Here is a 6533-nt window from a genome sequence, read left to right as displayed (position 1 = left end):
GGCTCAGTGGTTGAGCGTTGACCTATGCACCAAGAGGTTGTTTGTTCAATTCCTAGTCAGGACACATGCCCAGGTTGTGGGCCCAATCCCCAGTGGGGGGCATGCAGGAGGCCAACAATCCATGTTTTCTCTCATTGATATTTTTCTCTCTCCCTTTCCCTTCCTCTCTCTAAAATCAATAAAGGGAGGGGGGAAAAGAAACATTGACGTGAGAGAGAAACATCAATGGGCTGCCTTCCTCTCGTGCCCTCACTGGGAACCCAGCCCACAAACCAGGCATGTACCAGGACAGGAATCCAAGGGGGAGCTCTCAATCCATGGACCTTCACTCAATCCACTGTTCCACACCTGCAGGGCAGGAATCTGTATTTTTTAAAAAAAAATTCTACAACTTACTTTTTAATTTAATTTTATTTTATTAATTTTAGAGAGAGAGGAAAGGAGAGTGAGAGAGATAGAAACATCGATGAGAGAGAACATCAATTGGCCACCTCCTGCATGTCCCCAACTGGGGATTGGGCCCACAACCTGGGCAAGTGCCCTGACTGGGAATCAAACTGGCGACCTCTTGGTGTATAGGTCCATGCTCAACCACTGAGCCACACCGGCAGGGCATGAATCTGTATTATTATTATTATTTTTATCCTTACCCGAGGACATTTTTTCCATTTTTTGTTCAGATAGAGTGGGAGGGAGAGAGAGAGAGAAACATTGACGTGAAAGGGACACATCGAGTGGTTGCCACCGGCAAGACCCAACCAGGGCCAGGGACAAACTGCAACTGAGGTACGTGCCCTTAGCAGGAACCAAACCCAGGTCTCTCTGGACCACAGGCTGACGCTCTAACCACTTAGCTAACTGGCCAGAGCCATGAATCTGTATTTTTAACAAGCTCTCCTAAAGTCATATTTCAGGAAACACTGACATGGAGGAAAAGTGTGAGTGACTTTCAAGATGGTAAAATATCATTTTCATTAGGAGGAAACATGCTAAACAATAATAATAAAGGTCACTAATTACTAAGCATTTAGTAGTGTCTCTGAGTCTGCTTGCACGGTCTATTAATTCTCAGGAAGAACCCATGAAGAAGTTAAGAGGGTGGACTCTGAAGCCATACTGCCTGACTTATGCATCTGTAAAGTGACAATAACGAAGGTACTTACCTTGTAGGTTTGTTGTGAGAATTGAAGAATCTTATTGATCAGCTCTTAGAACACCTTCCAGGTTGGTACAATTTATGTGTAAGCTATTTTCATCATGCCTAAGAGCACACTGATAAAAGGTGGATTTGAATCCAATCAACATTAACTGCGGAGTGGACTTTTTTTTTTTTTATCCTCACCGGAGGACATTTTTCCATGTTTTGTTCAGATAGAGTGGGAGGGACAGAGAGGAAGAGAGACAGACAGACATCGACATGAAAGGGACACATTGAGTGGCTACTTGCCACATGACCCAACCAGGGCTGGGGACAAACTGCAACCAAGGTACATGCCCTTAGCAGGAACCAAACCTGGGTCTCTCTGGACCGCAGGCCGACGCTCTAACCGCTGAGCCAAACTAGCCAGGGCCAGAGCGGACTTTCTTAAGGACTAAACTATAATACAGTGTTTCTCAAAGTGTGGTCAGCCACTAGTAGCACACCAGTTTGTTAGATATGCAAATTAGATCCCATCCCAAATCTGCTGAATTATAAACTCCGGGGGTGGGGCCCAGCGGTCTAAAATAGAACTCCTTCAGGTGATTTGGATTCACACTATAGTTTGGGGACCACAGCTACAGTCTTTAGAGTTTCTGGTGTGGGTGTGCGCGTGCGCGCGCTTGGGTGGGTATGTTAAAAAGATAAATAAACAAAAATTTTAAAAAGCCTAGAGGTGCTGGGAGCAATCCAAGAGTCCATTTCACCTTGGGGCAAGAAAACCAATTCAGTGGTGCTCACCAGTTCCTGCTAGTTTGGGCAGGCTGCTGACTAGCGCGCAGGGCCTTCTGGGGATTGTAGTACGAATCATTCCTGAGCCGGAGGCGCCTGCGCGTTGGCCGCCAACTCGCTTCAGTCGCTGTGGTCCGGCCTTGGGACCGGCTGCCATCTTAGTCCAGGGACTGAAGAGTCGCCGCCGCCCCGAGTCCCGGTAAACACCCGCTGGCGAACTGGGGGCAATTCTGAGAAAAGGGGGAATAAGAGCGCTCGAGAATGAGGGGTAGAAGGGTGTGGCGCGCCAGCCGGGACCCAGAGCCGTGCCTGCTCTCTCTTCCCTCGGAGCCGGTGCCCGTGGGGGCGCGCGGAGCTCGGGCTAGTGGCTGGGGCCAGGTTGGGGGTGGACGGCCGGACGCGCCGGAGGGCCACTGTGGGGCTGAGACGTCCGGAGATTCTTGCCCCGCAGACGCCAAGTTATGGGAGTATTGGGCCGCAGCGAGAACCGTCAGGGTCCGGCCCCGCGCCCCTCAGTCCTGCTCGGGGCCACCCTCTAGCGGCCCGGCCTTTGCGCGGGGCCCGCCGGCAGCGGTCGGCGCCGGCGACGTGGCCCTTTAAGGGGCGGTGGCTGGGCCCACCTGCCACCCGGCTGGCCTTCCCGAGACTTTTTGGAGCCCCCAGTCGCGAGGGAGGCCTAGCACAGCGGCTGCTTCCTCAAGTCTCTATCACTCGCCTCCTTCCATTGTTCCCCAGCGTGGTGGTCCGGGTCTGGGCCCGGGCGCCCTCCTTAGTGCCCACCTCCACCGCGGCCCCGGCGGCGCCTCCCGGCGCTAAGTTTTGCAGACGTGGAACTGTCATTGTCCTCCCTCCTGAGAGTGCCCTTCTCTTTCGTAGAGGGACAAAGGTAGCCGTGAACGTATTCTGAGGGTGGAAACAGGATGAAGACATGACTTTGTGAGGAACTCAAGTGGTCAGACTTAGTTCCGAGCCGCGATTTAGAGAGAGGAAAATACCGGGTCTGTGTCCCGAGGTTGAGCCTGGAATGTAACCAGGTGAACTTGCAAACTACCCGAAATTCATGATTCCCCAGTAACAACTCATCTTGTTTTCTTGGTTATATTCTATCTTAATCTTGTTACATTTTTTTTTTTTGCCATCATTCAACAGTTTCAGTTACTTTTATTGAGAGTGAGGGGTGGAGAAGGAAGAGTGGGATTTCTCTTTGAAAATTACTGAGGCACTGGAGTCAGCCACTTATCGTTGCACTTAGTTGGGGTCTCCGGCATCTATTCCTAATGCAAATCGATCTACGGAAGTATGTAAGGGAGTATGTATTACCACCCTCAAAAGCTGCTAAGGGTTTATTACTCAGCTGAAATCAAGTTCTCATGGCAGATCTGGTGAGAAGAACCTGCATTGTATATTCATGGTTTTACTCAAGGTACAGTTACTTAATTTTTAAGATTTAGATATGAAGATATGAAGGTGGAAATTCAGCTGGGTTTGTTTTTTTTTTTTGAACAATGAATAAGTTTTGGGGGTGTGAGTCCAAAAGGAATTCCTACATCTTCAGTATGAGTCAAGTCAATAGGAATATGATATGAAATAAATTTTTTAAAAGTGCAGAATACTTATGTAATGTATTCTAGTGTACATCATTTCTACATTCCTTTAGAAAAAATACATCTTTACACATATTGGAAGAGACAAACAACTCTAGTCCCTAGATTTGACCATTAGAATAATTAGGGGAACTTTTTTTTTTTTAAATCCTCACCAGAGGACATTGTTGCATTTATTTTCAGATAGAGTGGGAGGAAGAGAGAAACATCAATGTGATAGAGACACATCGAGTGGTTGCCACTCACAGGCCCCTGGGCCGGGGACCCACTGCAACTGAGGTATGTGCCCTTAGCAGAAACCGAACGGGACTCTCGGGTCCACGGGCTGACGCTCTAACTGCTTAGCCAAACCGGCCAAGGCTAGGTGAACTTTTTAAAAGTAGAAATTCCAGGGTCTCATCTCCTGAGATTGATTTAGTACCTCTGGGTTGGACCTGAAGAATTTCCTTTTCAAACAGATCTCAGGCAGTTCTCATGGTTTTGGGAACCACTGAGGCAAACACTATGTGGATATACTAAGGACAGCTCAAAAAGCTTTGAGATAGAAGAGGAACAGACCAGTTCTATCTGAGGATTGGCTAGAGGAGGAGGCAGGACCTGCTGGTGCACCTAATTTGGGTCTTAGATGGTGAGTGGGAGTGTGATAGGGATGGGGAAAAGGAAGAACAGAGCAGGCAGAGGAAACTCCTTAATGCAGTGTGTAAATGCAGAGGATTGTGGAGGAAAAAAGCTTTGGAGAACTGAGATTGGGATGGGGAAGGAGAGCATTATGGGAAGGAGAGCATTCTGGTGAGCAGAATGGTAAAAGGAGGCAGTTATATGAAAAGTTCCAAGTATACTAGAAATCTTGTTTTATGTTGTTAACAATAAATATCGATTTTAAAACAGGTAAGTGATATTTTGAGTACATGTGTGTTTTAGAAAGATTGCTCCGGTAAGTGAAAGAATGGAAGAATGAACGGTTGTTGCAGAGGTCTATGTGAGAGGTGAAAAGGCTTGACCTTGGAGGGAGGCTGTGGGGATGATCAAGGGATTAGGTTTAGTTCTTTACTAGCACAATATTGCTAACATAATTTTGGATGAGAATTTTTTAGTGCCAGTCTGGGTAAAGGGCTCATTTCCTGTCAAAAGAACCCATTAGGAAATCTGAATAATATTGCCAGGCTATATATATTAATGGTATCAGAGTGATTGACCTTTCATTCCCATCTTTCAAAGTTAGGAAGAACCAGATTGGGTTCATTTTGGAGGAGAACTTGGAAATCAGATTGAAATTTATAACTGTGAACATTATTGATCTAAGCCTGTTGCAAATGTATTTGTTCAACCTTCAGAAACTTGGTATTAGAAATTTAGAGTTGAAAGAGATTGCAGAGATTATCTAGTCCACAGTGGCAAATATATTTTGGTTTATGGACTAACTCTACTTTGAAGTAACTTCTAGAAGCAATGTGTTGAGAAAGATTTTGGTCATGGGGGTTCTCGGAAAAGTGAGTTATGATTGGTTGGTGATGCCTCCTGTGGACATAGTTCTCCAGTGGAAGGTATATGTGCTAGGTATATACTATTCTTAGACTAGTTCATCCTCTTTGTTATCTTTTCTTTTTTTTTTAAGAAAGTTTTAAGCATGTTAAATTATTCATCTAAAATTATTTAAGAATCAATCAGAGTTAGAGCTAGAACCAAGTTGTGTAACTCTTAGTGGGTTGTTATCCAAAATGTAGCAAGATGCATGTGTGCTACTAAAGAGCTTTTGGTATTAGACCAAAATGGGGAAAAAAGGTTTTTCTAGCCTTTGCCTCTTGACTGTTTAGGTAAGAGTTTAACAAGGAGCTTTGGCCTAGAAGTAAGTTTTGTTTTATTCATTCCGGCTTAAGAAGTTTGTGTTAGTATTTAGGGATTGGTTTCCTTTATGTGAGTTAAGGCAAAAGTGCATAATTTATTATTTTTTTCTGTATTTATAGCACCTAGCCAAATTCTGGGTTCATAATAAGCGCTCAGTAAAGGCATGTTGATTTTTGTGGCTGTAAATGATACTGGCTTTGAGTCCATATAAATTAGCAAAGGGGGGTGTGTGGAATTGAATTGCAGCATTCTCTGGTTGGGAGGTTGGCCGTCAGCTTAAAATGTTGGGTTGGAAACTAGCTTCACAACTAGAAGTACGTAGTTAACCAGAAGCTGTTCCTGCCTCTATCTATCTTCAGTCTAGCAGTACACTATCCTTGGAAAACTGCTGCCAGCTCAGCTCTTTTGCTTCTTTTCAGAACTGGCTGTAGTCAGATCCTTGGAGTATTTTCTTTTCCTATCCCTACGAGCATCCAAATTTCAGGGACTGCCCTTTCGTGAATCCATTAGGTAGAGTATGTGTTTATATGGCTATTCTCATTTTACCATGTAGCCATTGTACTTAGGTGGGCATTACCCCATACTATGTATGAGTCATTTTCAGCTACTCATCTTCTTATCCTGCCTGCCCCAGCAATAATGATCTATCCAGTGAAACTTAAAAAGATGTGCTGTCACATTCCCCAAGGTCATCGCTGATTTGAATCATTTAACCGTAGAAGTAGTGTGTTAATGGACCCTTCTTCCCCTCTCAGGTAACATGCATTTAACAGTGGCCTTCTGGAGACAACGCCTTAATCCAAAGAAGTGACTCCTGACTTGAACGGTGAGAACTTCAGGTATGGTGGCATGCCTGTGAGAGACTCTGTGACATAGGAATGGTGCAGAGGGTGAGCCCTGGTCATATAACTGCTGTGAGAGATATGGAAAGAGAGCACTGTTGATGCTGCCTTCATCAGTTGGTTGTTGAAGAAAAAGGCAGTTTCTACCTAGATCTGGAAACCCAAAGCCTCCTCTAAGAGAATCAGCAGATGAGCCACATTGTGCTCTTAATATGGGACCTCTGACTTTTCTGTTTTTTCTGGCTTCCTTAGATATACACGCTTTTCCCATTTGTGCTCCCCCCCCTTTATTGATTTTAGAGAGAGAGGAAG

General features: G+C 45.3%; 1 protein-coding gene across 7 annotated transcripts in view; it reads left to right on the top strand.

Annotated features, from left to right (window-relative positions):
* Positions 1–2056: 2056 nt before the first annotated feature.
* The window catches only part of ITCH (itchy E3 ubiquitin protein ligase), a 125066-nt gene continuing 120589 nt past the window's right edge, over positions 2057–6533 (top strand). For 4 of the 7 annotated variants that reach the window (XM_036245842.1, XM_036245846.1, XM_036245839.1 and 1 more), the window contains exons 1-2: positions 2063–2129; positions 6135–6205. The gene's annotated coding sequence lies outside the window, so the exon portion shown is untranslated. Of the gene's footprint in view, positions 2130–6134; positions 6219–6533 lie in introns of all 7 variants that reach the window. The other 3 variants (XM_036245840.1, XM_036245838.1, XM_036245844.1) reach the window with 2 other exon arrangements.

Source organism: Molossus molossus, unplaced genomic scaffold, assembly GCF_014108415.1.
Source record: "Molossus molossus isolate mMolMol1 unplaced genomic scaffold, mMolMol1.p scaffold_m16_p_6, whole genome shotgun sequence".
Lineage (NCBI taxonomy): Eukaryota > Metazoa > Chordata > Mammalia > Chiroptera > Molossidae > Molossus > Molossus molossus.
Note: the sequence above shows the minus strand (reverse complement) of the source record. Positions and strands in the feature narration are given on the sequence as shown.